Consider the following 16806-nt stretch of genomic DNA (forward strand, 5'->3'; position numbering starts at 1 on the left):
TTTGGTAGAGTAGTGTGGTACCCTGACAAGATGGTGAGGGTGCCAGATCTTATTAGTCTCCTGATCAGTCCTTGACATTGCATTAGGATAGCATTTCCTTCACTGCCACAAAGCACTGGCACCACAGTATGGATTCAGCTGGTCAGGGTATATCTGAGATTTTTGTCCTCTTTATTCAAGGTCAAATCCTGAGTCCTCATATAATTCATGTCATTGTAATCTTCCCTAATCTGGTCTCATAAGGTCCTCTGAGAATATTTTTTATAAAATGTGTGTGGTAGAACACTGTCAGTGGCTTCTCAACATGGTTTCTAAACTAAAGAGTTAGGGATTTGGTAGGGCAAAAGTTCTCACCTTCATCTTTGAGTATATTTTTTTTTTCTGAGAATGAAAGGCATTTTCTCCATCCTAATGTAGAAAACCAACCAAAGGAACTTTCTTCCAAGGAGAGGTCATTAAAGTTCGGATCTCTAACATTAATCTAGCTACCACTGCCTCCTTTTATAGAAATAGGTTTTCTAGAGAGCGATTCATCTCATCCAAAGAAATACATCTAATGTAGGTCAAATGAATTGCTCTTTTGAGGCATCTATTTTTCTTCCTTGACTACAAAGGGTTCTCGAGATGAGTAACAGTGGTGCCTGAAAGTGCAACATTTAAGCCAAGGTAGGTGAATCCCACTTGGAACAGGGAGACAAAGAAGCTCAATGGGGGGAAGTGTGCTGGACTTCATCAGGAGACAGAACTCACCAGTGTAAGTTCTCAGTGTGTATACTATTAACATTTATTTTATGCTATTGTTTGATATGCTAGTGACTCCTTAATATTAAATCCTTTTGTCTCTGGCTTTTGTCTCAGGTGCCTGTATCTTTTCTCTCTACATTCTCTGATGATCCCTTCCTTTTCTGTCTGTTCTTGATTTTCCCCTCTCCCTCACTCTTCCTTCATTAGGTTTCTCCTGACAATCTTTTTCTCTCAACCTCTTGCAGACAAGGACCCTCTAGGTATCTAATGCATAACTGCATGAGCTCACAGCTCATCACAAGCTGAAGAGCTTTAAGGAGTTGTAATTGCACAGAGGAGAATCTGGGGGTTGAGGTCTGTCCTTGGCAACGTCCTTCACATTACTGGTAGTGCTCCTGTATGAAACACTGTCTTTTTTAATTCCTTTTCTGACTCTGGTTTTTGTGTCTTATTTTTCTGTCAAAGGGAACTATGCTAGCTTCCTGCTTCTGCAGATGGAAGCAGCTGCCTGGGAAACCGGCAGAGCCCACTCTGAACCATGGAGAAGCCAAGTCTGTTCAGCAAGGAAGCAAAAGAAACTGCTGCAGGCAAGGTGTTTTCAGACCAGAGACTATTTAAGCAAGTAACTCAGGGGTAGATGTTTCTCTTTTACTATAACAGCTTCTCTGAAAGATCTTTAGGTAGTGAAACCTTTTTGGAATTGCACTTGCCAGGTCACAGTACTTACTGGAATGCCAATTCCACATGAATCATGGGCTTTGTGCATTCATGGCACAAATTCTTCCACAAGGGCATCTCTTTTTTTATATCAATCTCTTCTAATACCCCGAACAACTATTATAATTTACATTCTTTGCCTTAAAGATTTTTTCCCTTAGCAGAATCCCATACTTAGAACAAACCGAAATGCAGAATTTTCCCCTTAGAACAGCAGAAAAAAAAAAAAAAAGAATGAGAGAGAAAAGGTCTTATGTTCCCTGTTACACATTTGTAGAAGCGTTCTGTATAAATCCTTGGAGAGATTAAATGGATGGCAGTTGTATTAATGTCTAATTGGGTCTGCCTCTTAACAGGTGATAGTCGTGGGAGAGACAGATCCTTCTGGTGTGTAAATTGCTGTCATTCCATTGACCACCACTGAGCTTCACAAACTCTGTCTGAGAATTAAGTCTATGAGGTCTCACTGAATCTTCATTGTAAATGGATCCCACGTACTTGAGACTGGCATTAAGGAGTTATGAATCATTTGTTATAGTGAGATCAACCTCTTAATTGTTTTCAGCTTTTGCTTTCTCTGATATTCCCCAGTCTGTTAGCTTGTGTTTTAGGGGTTTTTTTTTGGTCTCTTTGTTCAGTGGCAATAATTTTGCTTATTAGTAAAAGTTATGCTGGAAGATGTTGAAACAAGGGGAATTTTCCTATGCATAACATAGTTTTATTATTTGACACTGAAGAAAACAATTTCTTATTGCTTATTTCCACTGCATTAGCTCTTACAACCTTAATTAGGTCAGGGCCCCACTGTACTAGATGGGGATGCCATAAAACAGAGTCCCTGAAGCAGAAGAACTAAACTGTAGGGATAAGAAACAGCAACTGAGAAAAACGAAAGAACAGGGAGGACATGAAAAGGGCTAGATAGGCACGAAAAACAGACTCTAATTCCTATTTGCAAAATTCCTGGGTGTATTAAGCCAATCAGTAGCAATGATAGCACCTCTGTTATTTGCTTTTCCAGTACAGCTAGGCTGAACAGAATTTAAATTTCAGAGCACTGCATACTAATTGTGTTTGTATTACCCACTTGCCTTTTTCTCCTTTTTTTTTTATAATGCTTTATCACAGACCTTGTATTAATTAAAGCTTTGCAATAGATAGGATTGTTCGGCCTGTACAAACGTAGCTTAAAATATCAGCCTCTTTCACAGCATCAAGGAAGCCATGGCCAATTGCTTGGATAATGACCTGCAGAGAAAAGCCCTCCCACCCTTATGGTGCACAAGTTGATCTTTTTCCCTTCTGACAGACACCAATGGATTGAAAGCAGCCAGTCCAAAGGCATCATACCTCAAAGGCACCTTCCCATGACTGGTATGTCACTGCAATATAGTTGTTCCTTCCGCAGTGCTCCATGGTTTTAGTGAATGCAAAAAGTACACCTTTAAAAACAGTGCAACAATGGAGAGATGGGTAGCACTCTACATTTGCTGGATTGTTTAATTCCTTAAATCTTACTTGAAGACGTGGCAAAATTAGACTGTACATAATTAACCTTGGTTTAACAATCAGGAAGTTTTATCCAGAATCTTGACTCATTTTCATGGATGCCGCCTGCTATTTCCATTATTTATTTCAATAACCAACATAATTCACATAGGTAACTTTCCTGCTATCCACTTTCTTCATCATTAACCTCACAGACTTATATTCTTCATTTTTCTGAGAGCAAAGTTATTGAGGTCCTGGGCTTAAGAGGTTAGTATCTAGTCCAGCAGTGTTCTGAAAGAAATAGCAAGCAAGTATAAGAATTAGCATTGCAAAACATATTTGCTGTTATCTATTTGATAAACCAGAAGGTCACAAAGGAAATGTGGTGTTTTATGTACAAGAATACGAAGGTCAAAATAGTTTTAGGGCCATAAAGAGGCATGAGTGAACTAACTGAAATTCTGCTCCATGATTTTGTATCTCTGCTAGCAGTGATAACCAACATGATCTGTCCAAATTTATGCTGTAATCTGTGACATTTTCCAACTGGCCTCCCTTACAAAGTTACCCCAGCCCAGTTTGCATATAGATTACCTTCTCATACTAACACATTGAAAACTGAACTGCATTTCAAGGGACAACACACTGGAAAAAAATTAGTTCTTGTATATGTAAAATATGGCTCTGGTGAATATTTTTGTCCTTTCTATCATTAGAGGTTTTTAGCAGGATTGTGTAAAAATGCCTGTGTCTCTCAACAGAATTTTTGGTAGCAGGCAGTTCTTTATGGAATTTGTATTTACTGGGGTATAACATCTACTGATGTTAGTGCTTCAAAGGACAGATTTCTTGGCTGAAAAGCAAGCATCTTAATTTTAGGTTTTGACACAGCAGGAGATGCATGGCAGCAAGAAAGTGAGGGAAGGATGCTCTTTGTACATAATTAACTGAATCACCAGACAGATATCTTCATAACTGGAGTTTCTGCAAAACCAAATTTTTATTGGGTTTTCACTTTATCTGTAGATCAATATTTTATCTGATGCTGCAGAATCCAGAAGCCACATATTTTCAGCTTGAAAAAGCATCAGAAACTAAACTGATTTATTTCCTGTTCTCTGCAAAAGAAGTTTTGTTTCATTCTTAGATATTTTTAGTAATTTTAGGTCATGCATACTTTTGAACTGAAATTAATTGTCATGCTTCAAGATCTGCAAATGTTTCACTTCTAGAAATACAGGTATATGTTTAAGCATTTAAAAATGTGACAATTTTTCTTCCTAGTAATAGGCCAATAGTCCATTTATATTTCCTTTCAGCAGCTTTTTTTCTCTGGTATCTTCTGTCTTCAATCTCTTAGAATATTTTTTAAAATATCAGAAAATTCTTACAAAACAAATGTGTATTGCCATATCATACCATAGGAAAGAGATAAATATAAGATAAAAACCCCTACAGTCCTAAAATCAAATTACCAAATCTTGAGTTTCCTTAGATTGGATACATTTTTCATCTTAAAGGAAGGGAAAGCACCTTGCCTTACTTCTGGGAACTGTGGTACAGCTTAACCTCATATTTAATCTAGCTCTAGTTCCTTACAGCAGCAGGTTCTAATCCATGCACAAAACAGGAAGAGGAAAGTCTGGTTGGGAACAGATTTCGTGAAGTATGCTAAGAAAAGTCTTGCAGTTCCTCTGGATGAAGAATTGCTCTGAATTCTCTCAGGTTTCCAAAGTCATTCTAATTTCATTCCCAATTTTAATATACCATGCAGTCAGACTCCATTTGTATTTCTTGTATTCTTGCAGACAATCTAAAATGCCCCTAGGAGTATCAATTCTCTATATCAGAAGAAATTCACACAGATAGATACTATCCTATTTATTTATTTTCCAGATCATTCAAATGCACAGTATCAGTATTATCAACTCCATGTGGACATAAAAGCTTTGAATTTATGCTTGAATGGTAACCATGGTCATTAACATGCTATATTATCTGGTTGCAACAGTGGGATTATAGCAGAAAATCACTGATAAGTGGTGTTAGGGCAGAATTCATTATCAGAAGATCCAGGAGTAGAATAGTTAGTGGATGATTTTAATAACAATAATAATAAAAATTTATCCCCTCAAAAGTTCCAGTTATAGGGATAATAAAAAATCATCCCCTCGTAAGTGCTGAGCTACTTCAGTGTCATGGTGCTTCTCAGGTATCAACTCCTGGATGCTTGTTTCAAAGTGCACTTGCTGTGTGGAAAAGTACACCCATTTGTCTGCTAAACTGTATGTGCAGCAGTCCTCCTTCCACTTAGATTTTCTAAATTCTGGAGTTGCTCACAGAAGTTTTCACAGTACCAATTCATCCCATGTTTATGAGATAGGCCATAAAAATACTCAGAAATATCCTGGGTTGGATGTTAAAATCTAGTGACTGGTTCTGCTTTCAAAATACACTTTGGGCACATGAGGGTTTGACCAACAAGTTAATTAGGATCATGTACACTTATCAGAAGACAAAAATCATTTGGTGTTGTCAGAACAAATTCCACCTTTGTTAAATTTTCTTTTTCCTTCCTCATTTTAGCCTTCTATCAGCCCATCACAGTATAAAAGTAATGTTCCTGGTATTTCAAAATTTATTATTTAGCAAAGGCTTAAGAGGAAATTAGAACCCAGCCTCTTGTTTGGAGAATGATGAAGACAGGACTTACTTCATTCTCACCTAGTTACAGCCATTTTAAGAGCATTTTGTCTCAGTGTTCAGGAGATTTAGTCAATATGCAGACAAATGAAAAAGCAACGGATTTTAATAACTTTTCCCTGACCTTCAAGAAGGATTTAGAATATCCAGTTGTCCCCAGAAAGTCAAATGAAGGCTCAGGGACAAATTCCAGCACAAAAGCAGGGATATGTGTTAAGATTAAACCACTGTTGTCTCAGTGATACAAACATTAAAGCTTGTATGAAAGAAAATCCTGTTAAAAAAAAAAAAAAGTTGAGAAAAAGTTTTGGGCTGATAAAATGACACAATTCTTCTACAGGTTTTTATTAGGTAGTTACAAGCATATACCTACCTTTCAGCCCTTTGTGAGAGGAAGCTGGTGAGCTTTAAGGCAACTTCCTTAGTGGGAGACTGGCTTTTCTCACTCTCCAGGACCTTTACCTAATGGAGGTATTTGTCTTCCTCTGGGGAGAGAATACTATCACTCCATTAGAAGTGAAGTCGAAAAATTGATATAGGCTTGGCATTTTACAGTGTGAGTAATCTTAATGGGTCAAGTTGCCACATGTAGGCTTTTACTAGCTTTTCCTGAGGCAGTAACCCTACTGGATATGGGAAATTCTCTAGAAATATATTCTCCCCCTTTAATTGTAAAACAAACAGTGAATTAAACAGTTTCATGCTGTGTAGCAAAATTGTAGGAACTATACTGTTAAATCATAAAAATCTTACTTTCAGCAGGGAAGAGGGTACAGTCAGGGGCTCTTAGGAAGTGGAATTGCAGGCAGATGAAGCTGTTGATGGGGTTGAGGAGCTGGACTCATAGGAGCTCTGCCTTAAGATTTTGTTGGCAGTGTGTAGATGCTTGATAAGCTTTGATAGACCTTCTTCTGTAATGAAAATTTTAAAGTGACATCAGGGATGAATAAACAAGTAGTCCTACAATAAGAATTCTTGCTATTTTTGTGCTTAATGAGAGAGTGTGCATGTGAAGTACCTGCATGTGTTTAACCAGTAAATCTTTTTCTCATCCTCTGAGGGAAGCTCTGTTCTGGAGTAGGGGAAGCAATGTGAGCAGTGCACCCAGACCCTATTTGCTTCGTCCTCTCTTTACCTTTTTTTTATTTTCTTTTTTTTTTTTTTTTTTTTCTTTTTTTTCTTTTCTTTAGGCCAAGGAATGGTTAAATGGCATGTACCTTAAACACAGCACATTTATAGAACAGTGACCTTAAGAGCTTCAAACAACTACATTGTTTAATGTGAAGGAAAAGAATACCACAGATCAGTGGAAATGTCAGCAGTACTTTTAATGAATCAAGTTTGTTTTAATCGATAGCCAAGTCTTCTTTCCATTGCCCTGAGATTGTTATGCTTTGCAAAGAGATAATAGTAAATGTCATGCTCTGGAAAAGTAGTGATTTGGTTGCTATAAATCAACAGAAGCATTGTTCTGCTGGATGTGACACATGAGAGACAGAAGTGCTGTCTTTCCAAGAAATCATTGTTTCCATATCCCATACAGAAATGGGGTTTGAGGAGTATTGCTCAGAGGCTCACCACTCTGTATCCAGATGGACTCTTCAACAGCCTAGTGAAAAGTGGGAAAATACTCATAGGATACCACTAAATCAGAGTGGAGGACTACCTGAATTACTCACACATAGAATTCTTTTTGTTTGTGGTCTGTACCGTGAGTTTTGAAGTCCAGTTGAGAGTTTAGTTCACATAAAAGCTAAGAAATAAACTTTCTCCATTTTTACATTCAGGTGAAACAAGAAACTGTGGAACCACACCATAGGGTTTTCCAGTACAGGCAGCTGAAGGTTATCTCTATGGAAAAACCTCTTTGCCTTTTCAGGGTTTCTTTGTTGTGGTAGTTTGGATTTTGGTTCTTTTTTCTCCCTAGCCTTTACAAGAATGTCTGTAACTTGTTCTATATCTTGTTTGTTTGTTCATTTGCTTGTTTGTTTTATAGGTCATTCTGTCATGCTTTTCTGGGGTATAGTTAGGAGTAAGAGCCTGTAAATTTTATAGCCAAGCAAAGAGATATCTGTCTTCATAAACTCCATCCATCTTTAGCCCTGCCAGTAATACAAATGAGGGAAGAGGCCTGTCACCTAGTTTAACACAAGTAGTGGCAAGACTTCATTACTTTAATGCCCAAAGAAGCCAAAAGTATGCCAAAGTATAAAATATATTTATTTTGGACCTGGAGACTAGGACCATTTGGATTTTACCTTTACTTTCTCAACTTTGACTTTATGCCTCTGCAATTTATGCAGTAGTGTAGAATTTGAACAGACAGTACTTGTCTAGGTTTGTGCTCCAGAAGCTTTATCAACTTTATAAACCCTTGCAGTGTGTTTCTCTCAATGCCATAATTTCATACTCTGTTTTTTTACAGGCATGCTGCTTGACCAGTCGGGAAGCAGCAAACTGCTTGTTGGTGGCTTTCTCTTTCTGCTTTCACTAGTCACCAAAACTTCTTCCATCTTCTCCTCCTGCTTAGGACAGTGCTCCAACAGAATTACCCCTTATCCACCTCTTTCATGCCTGAAAACTTTTTAAGAAAACTTTACCTCATGGCTTACTGTCATGTATTTCTAAAACTAGCAACTTTTCTGCCTGGCAGCTCACTCCTGAATTTACACCAGTTCTATTCAAGCCAAAGGAAAAAAAAAAAAAAAAAAGAAATGTAATCCTATCAGAACTCAAAACTTACAGATGGAGGGTGGAAAAAACCCAGAGCACAGTAATGCAAAATAGTATCAGTATGCACCAGACTGCTGTTATTCCCTAGGAAACAGGCCAATTGTTTGAATTTCTTGACAACTTCTTCAAATTTCTCTGCATATGCCTTTGATTTTCCAGGTTAGTTTGTACTTATAGCAATACCAAAATTCCCAGAGTAAGGGGAAGCCTGGGACTGAGAGAGGCTGGCTGAGAATCAGTTTCTTGTCTGTGCTGTACCAAGGTCTGAAACGTTCACTTTTAAATATAGTTCTATTTGATGGCAATTTTCGTCCTTCTTTGTTGTCTTTCAAATATAGCTTCTGTTTCACTGCAGTGGAAGGATAAAAAGTACTATAGGCAATGCAGTTCTTGCTGACCTATTTCCTTAGGTTTAAGACTGGCATCAGTTCTGCAGTGGAAACACATTCCCTTAAAATTCTGCATACAACACCCAGACTCCACCACAGACTGCAAGTTTAGCATCCTTGTTTGCTAGCAGGCTGACATTGGTGACATGGCTGGTACCTAGGAAAATAAATTGTTGTTATGGTGGTTTTCTGATTCATGTATATATTGTACTAAAAAGGAATAATTTTGGAAGGTTCATTAGATGGATAAATTTATAAGACTCTACACAGGAAAAAAAGCAGAAACGTGACTACATTGAAAGAATGGAAACCCTTAATTCCTGCATTGTACAGAGAGATTGATGAATCTGAAGAGACAAAACTTCAGTAGTTTGAATTTCATTGGAAAATGTACAGAACCTCCTAACTGAGTGAATGGGGCTTTTTTCTTTTTTGGTTTTGTGTCAAAAAGGTTGTTAAATTTAAAGGCATCTTTGATGTTATGAGAGCATGAGTTATGAGTTATAAGAATAACTACCAAATTGTAGGCCAAATTGTGAGCTTTCCTTCTGCCTTGGTTCAGAAGTTCTGATTGATAAGCACTCTGGGGTGCTACCTAAGGTTTGGTTCTTTGGGAGGTGGGGTGAAACTTTCTTTTTCACAGACCTTCTTGGTCTTCATAGTCCCAAAGTGGCTTATAGACACCTTTTCCTGACAATCCCATCACTTGGGTGAGACAGGCTTGTGCTGTCATCTTTTTTTTTTTTTTTTTTTTGCATTTCTCATTAATTATACATACCACATAATAAAAATATGGCTTCTCCCTGCACACTTGCAAAGAGCTGGTAGAGTACTGAAGTAAGAAAAAACACATTACTAGTATTCCATGAAAGGATAAGCATGCTGAGGTGCCCCCTGTGATATAATTCCTTTTGGATGAACTAGATGTTGTGCTGCATGCATTTGATCTGAGCATGCCCTCTGAATAGCTTTTTCTGTCAGCAGGTCCCATCATGTTTATTGTAAACTCTATTAAGTGTTCTGGGAAAGCCAAGAAATGTATTTGCTTTAAGCATAACACAGAATGATTTGTTAAGGCAAAGAAAATCTAACGCTACTACAGTATGCAAAACTGGACCACAAGATTGAACTTGAGTTATCATCCTGAAGTGAAATAAGGGACTGAGAAAAAGGAAATGTCACTTTCTGAACATTAGCAAACTGGCACATTTAATGAAAGTTAGTAGGCAGAGGTAGTGTTTAGAGTCATCTGCTTAGGAAGGGGGCTACATTCCTCAGGCAGTTACATATCATCTATGTCAGTACTTTTTCTGTTCAAGCTCAGAGCAAGCAAAACAGTGATTTTCTGGTTTGAATATTAAGCACTATATAAAAATATTTAGAATATTAAGCACTATACAGGAAGTTTTCTGGGATTCTTTTTGGTGGATCACCAGGAAATAAATGAGTTTTGTAGAAAATATTAACTTCTGATGGCAGTTCACAGGGAAGTCTGGCAAACCATCATCAGTAGCTTAGACTTATTTGCCCTGAGTCTAAACAAGCAGGTTGACCCGTTCTTCTATGCTTAACAGCATTCATAGTTTGTCCTAATTATTTGTGACCAAGCCTTGTGTTCTTCACATATCTGCAGAGGCTCCTTACCTCCTTCCATAACTTGTTGCAACTCTACTGCTTCACAGGAATATTCAAAAAGCTTCACAGGGTTATTCACAAAACATCTCTGTGTTATGAAAAGTGAAGTAACATGCTGAAATAATAGAGATCAGTTAAACAATGCATAAAAATCACTTACCAATACCCATTGTCCCCAAAAGACCATTCTCGCTTTTAAGCATATTTGCATGCTTGTAAACTTGCAGATACACACTAATTCTCAAGAAAGTGAGTAGGAAGGTCAGAATACCCAAAGACATGAGGTTGACATTACATCTGGCTTTGAGATGTGGCATCTACTGACTGACAGGACAGTTGCTGACATTTGAATTGTGGTGGCTGAATGTACCAGATCTGCAGAAGTGTTTTTGCCTGTGTGCCAGTGTCGATACAGCTCCTGGCAGCAGTTTTAAGATGAGTTGTAACTCACTGAGACAGTGGAACAGTCTAATGTTGCTAATACTGCTTAAAACAATTTTTACTACTGCTTGGTTTCTTTTATTGACATAATGACTTGATTGTGATTGAGTCATTGAGTGCACTCACAGAAATGTAGGATGAAATCATACAGCAGGCAGAATAAAGAACTCTCTAAGCGGAGCATATATAATGAATTGTAAAATGTACATATAGTAAACTACAAAAATATATGCAGACATATTTAGGAAAATAATAATCTTTAAATCATCCATATTATATCAGTTATTAGTTGATGCAAGCCAAAACATGCTTATGAGGCTAGCTTCTAGTTTGCTCTCACAACATCATTATTTATCATCCCTGTCTTACTCTGTATGTCTCAGATGCTGTAGACTCCATATACAGGTCAATTAAATGTGCTCAGGAACATTTGTGTGCTGGGAGGCACAGATGCTGTGAGAGTGTTCCATGGAGGAAACAGCATCCAAGACGGACTTGGTAATTGCTGGAAATAGTGGTAATTTTTAGAGGCCAAAATAGTCCAAGGAAGCATTAGAACAGATTTATTAATGTGTTAACAACTGATTTTCTGCATTTTACTGAATACTTTGATTTACCAGTATACCTTCAGCTGCTTTTATTGGTAGGCTTAAATTTGCTCTTCACACATTATAAACATATTTTATAATATTTTACAGAGGCTGTTGGGTGCTATATAGTATGTGAATATACTCCTCACTTCTTCATTTTAATTCAGCAATTCACCTTGAATTCAGAGATAATTTCTTGGTTTTTCCAAAGCCATTATTGGGTTTAGTAGTCCATGTTTTTAATTGTGCTATGCTTAATGATAGAAAAAAAATTGTAAAACAAACGTTTCTTGTGTTTTCTTCCTTGCTGCTCTTCAGTACCAAAACAACTTTGTTGCTTGGAAAAGAGCTTGTGTGTGCCTTGTATGATAGAGAGATTGAGTCTTATGTGTACACAAATATATCCTTTTCTCTCTACTTAAAACACCACAGAGCTGTTTACAATCATCACAGGAAGATATTTAAAGACCAAAAGGGATAAAATCAGCCAGTTAATCCTGTTAGCTGATGCTGTGTCACTAGATCATGATGTATTTGCCCAAGTTAATTATCTCACTGATGGTACCCTAATGGAGAATTTAATATTCATTTCCCTGTCTGGCAAATGGAAAATCACAAAAAATTGTTTTATAACATATATATTACATTGCTGTGGTACTTGTCAAAATGGTGGTGTCATTTGATGTGCTGTATGGGATAGAGAAAAAAAAAAGAAAAGGTATTATTTTTTTATAGGAGACAACAGGAGAGCAGACTTATCCATATCAGAGCTATGTGGCTTCTTTGCTCCCATCAGTGCTCCAGTGGCTTCCTGATCTTGGAAACCTTGCAGGGACCTTTCCTGTGCTTCAGCCTGTGTGGAAGTACTGCTAATAGTAATTCCCAACAAAGCAGAGAATGTATCTGCTAGTATGATCCAAGAATAAAGCCCCTATGCTTTTATTATATATAAATATATTTGAAGAGATTAATCAGAAGTGTAAGGTGCTCCAATAAAGCGAGCAGAAAGGGTTCGGTCTGTCTATCCGTTTGCCAGAGTTGTCACCTCTGATTTACTGTACCTGGGGCCTAGATGACTGAATCTTTGCACCATCAAGGTATTCAATAAGGTTCATATGTCCCTGCCCTTAGCCATACATAAAAGTTAAGAAGACCGAAAATCCCCACCAAAACTAAACCAAAATTTTCACAGTGATGGATATCCTGATATCAGCCCATCCTTTTACAAGTATAGCTGCCACCTTAAATAAGTGTTGTATAAAAAATGCAATGCACTTAGTAATTAGCCCTGTAGAATGCAGGACTAGAAAGGGTTATTTGAGCTGAAAAATGAACATTTCCATTATTCACAGAACCATCCTTCCAGATTAAGAGTCCTATCTCTGGTGTAGATTTACAGAATTGCATAGCACTATGGTTTATGTTACTTAAATACCTAGTATTTGTGCTCATAGAAAGACATATTTTGTTTGGAGCAGAACACACTATATTTCTGATTTGTCACCCGTTATAAATACATTGAAAAGCAGCAGGGTGTTTTCCAAGCAACCTAAATACTAAAGCAATATTATCAAATTTCTAGAACACATGATCCATAATGATGTGCAACAACATTTTCATGCTGTCATGGCAACAGGAAATCTTAGGGTTGCAAATCCATAATTTGAAAAGATTATTTCAAAAGAGCAAAGGAGTTTTATACTGCAGGGCTGCAGCCCTAGTAGACACAATATATTGTTGTTGGCTACTTCACAAGCTGTATATACCTATTTTTAAAATTGGTGCTGCTTTTCATGGTCTTTAAATCTCATTTATGTGTGTGATGTTCTTTTCTTAAAGGATTTTTTTGTCTTTCATTTCACTGTGAAGTTTTTATTAATCTGATTTCATGCTAGTTTACAATCTGCTTTTATGAGAAGTCTGGGGGTTTCACCACATATTTATTTTGTAATAGAAAATGCAGTTCTTTTTTTAGGTGGCATGTTATTTTGTGTCAGGAGTATTTTTTTTACTTAATGTGTATTATCACGGAATTATAAGTACCTAGGCAATGTTCCCTTTAGTGAAATAGCCTTTACTCCAAGCACTGCTGATTGCTACATAACTGTTGGTGTTGATTTGAGGCTTTTTATACTCCAAAGACTGATAAGAAGTGAGCAAGGAGTGACAAGAAGCAACAAGGATTTATGGGTGGTTTTTTTTCTGTAACTGTTACCCTGTGATTTCAGCAGCTTGACTCTCCCACTGTTTTGTTTTGGTTTTTTTTGGTTTTTTTTTTTTTTTTTTTTTGTTGGTTGGTTGGTTTTGTTTTGTTTTGGTTTTTTTTATGTTGAGTAGCCATAGCATTAGTCATATATGTGAACTGCAAAATGTTGTCTTTTACTGTGATCAGTTACAAAATTCCTATAATCTTCTGGGGAGCTGAGATTTAAAGTAAAAGAATATTCTGCTCTGAGGAAAGGAGGCATGAACAAATTATATAATTTCTCTCCTGATCTAAGATGCAGGATTTCTCTGCTTAGTCACATGCAAAAGAATGTCTCTGCATCCTAAATTTGTCCTTAGATAGCAATCATAGAGGAGGAAACTTATCAGAGTAGATGTACCTTCTTAGCACATTTCATAACGCTGAAGGGAATTCCTGGATACATGCCATCATAAAAAATTGTGTCACGCAGTTAACAAAGCTTTATCCTAATGCTACGCAAGTTGTTTGCCTCTTGATTATTCATACTGAAAGGCCATTCCTGTAAATATCCCTAACTTCCAGCCTAAACTGAATCATACCACATACCCATTTGTTCTTGTGTTAGTGTTGTTCCTTAGATGTAATAGGCCTTCTCTGCTGTCAGCCTCTAATATATTTAGAGAGAAAAATCACATCTTCTCTGAACCTTCACGTTGAGAGCTGACCTCCTTGTTTGCCCTGGTGGTTCTATCCTGAATTTCTTCCCTTTTGAATTAAGCTGTCCTGAACAAGAAAGGCAGACCACTGCATTTCGCAGGATGACCAGTGCCACAATGGGTCCACATGGCAGAACTTACATGAAATCTCCAGAACCTATTTGTTCCTAAAGTGGGATTAACTTCTTATGTGGTTATATATTTAGCACTCTTAAGATTTGGTTTCTTACATTGAAGTGTCATTATGTGTATAAATGAAAACAAATATTACCAATAAAAAAACTCCTAATAAATGTGAACAGAAGTTGTGACCACATTTTAATCAATGGGTACTAAGGAGAATATCCTTGTGTAGTCTAGGCAGTGTATCACATGAAATGTTAATAATCTGAAATGTTCAGTTACTTTGAAATCCCAATATGGCATAGTATAGACCTTAAGATGAAAGTTAGGTTCACTGGAGGACTATTCTACATGGTCTGAAGATAAACCTCTAAATATTTATGGACCACAGGTTTTTATAAATATGCATAAAATTCATTTGTAACTCTGTTCAAACTGGATCACATATGCACAGAATCATAGCACCTCAAAGATCTGTGTATGTTAGGAAATAATGATTTTGTATTTCACAGAGGTAAGACTGAGCTAGAAGATTACACCTGTGTTTGCAAAACTAAAAGTCTTAGCAAGGACTTACAGTAAAACTGAAATAATAAATATTGCTATAAGATGGTTACTGACTAGAGGATAGATAGGGCTTTATCTTTTTAAGTTCTTATCTAGAACAGCACATAGAGAATACAGAACAGACACGGCTTGAGTTTATCTTACTCATTTCACAGTGCTGTGAAAAGTTATAAATTCACTCTTGAGACTCCAGGGCTTTTTCAGAGCTAGACTGAGGTTTGCATTAGTGCACACATCCTGAGGCTTTGCTCCCTTGGCATTGCTCTAGTCATAAGATCCACAATGAGCCACAAACTCATTTGGGCTTAAAATTATGCCGAATGTCTCCCAGACAAACTTCCTGGGTAAAGTGGGTTCAGCACTGAACTCAGAGTTGGCTTTTTCCACAGCCCTGGGTCACGTATTCCCATGTTCAGTTTTCCTTCTTGAAGTTTTTATTTTTCTATATTTCAAGTCAGAAGCTCCCATTTTGTGACCACTGTTGTTACTCTTTCATAATGCACCACAGTAAAGGATTTGTTTCTGTCTTGCTGGTAACCACTTCACAGGTACCAGGGGAAGCTATCAGGTCACCCTGAAGCTGTCTTTTCTCCAGGCTGAACATGCCCCCTTCCTCACAGGGCAAATGCTCCAGTCCCCAACCATCCCTGTAGCCCTGATGATCAGATGAAAAGATTGGTTAAAATTGCTTTACTTCTGCACAAGGAGTTAATATAAGAACTACAGAGTGTCTGTGATCATGATTGCTGAGCAACTGGATATTGAATAGTATTTAAAAATACTGAAATGCATGAATACCAAATTGATGCTGGAATGAAGGGAACTGGGGTGATTTCACTTTGTAGACTGATTTCAGTAAACTGAACAATGCTGTCACATTGGTTAAGAAACAAGTGGTCCATCAGTGACTCACTTCTGAAATCCCTTGAAAAAAATCCCAATGTACCCAAAATGGGTACATTGCAGCAAAGTTTAAGATACCTGTTTCTGGCTAAGTATCCTACTGTTCACAGGAGATACCTGGTTATTTCCCTCTCTCTGAAGAGAAACTTTGTGCAAACCTTAAGTGCAACTGGACCAAAGGCTGGACCAAGACCCAGCCTGTAACTTACTCCCTGAAGAAAAGCAGGAGTGTCATATAATGTATAACGAGTGTTAGTAACACTGGTTCTGATGTCAGACTCAAGTTTCCCCTTCGCTTGTCCTTTTTTGCAGCTCAGCGTTTCAAGCTGTGTGAACTCAGCTGCTTGTCTCTTCTGCTCCTTCAAAGCCCTGCTCCTGTGGCTGCTCAGTTCTGTGCATGGAAGCAAAGCTTTGAAATCAATTCTGTGTGACCACGGCATCCAAGTAATGAGTATTTAAAAAGAAGATATGAGAGCACTGGGGAAAAGGAGAAAAGGATGGGCTGAAGAGGGAAACATTCATCTGTTTGAAATGTCAAGGCTTAAAATACTGTTCCCAAGGAATTTCAGGGAGCTTTGAGCCCAGTCAGGAGCTGCCTGCTTGTCCTGCTTCAGGCATTTCATCATCAGAGAGCTATGGCTTGCTTAGAATGGAGACTTTTTTTTTTCCTTTTTTCTGGGTTTGAATACTCCATAACACTGCTTGTTTGGAAATCCTTATTTATTTTAAATTGTTAAAATATTAATAAAATAGTATAAAATCCTGAGTTGAACCTAAACTTACATGGTCTGTTGAAGAGATGAGGTGTTCATGTATCTGATGGGTGCACATAGACTTTAGCATATTGAAAAAGTGTCTTTCCCACT

General features: G+C 37.4%; 1 long non-coding RNA gene across 1 annotated transcript; it reads left to right on the top strand.

The window, feature by feature from the left end:
- Nucleotides 1-1868: 1868 nt before the first annotated feature.
- Nucleotides 1869-16703, top strand: LOC140682275 (uncharacterized). The gene is made up of 2 exons (XR_012053798.1): nucleotides 1869-2835; nucleotides 16253-16703. It is a non-coding gene; the product is annotated as an uncharacterized lncRNA (long non-coding RNA).
- Nucleotides 16704-16806: the final 103 nt, after the last annotated feature.

Source organism: Taeniopygia guttata, chromosome 1A (genome assembly GCF_048771995.1).
Source record: "Taeniopygia guttata chromosome 1A, bTaeGut7.mat, whole genome shotgun sequence".
Lineage (NCBI taxonomy): Eukaryota > Metazoa > Chordata > Aves > Passeriformes > Estrildidae > Taeniopygia > Taeniopygia guttata.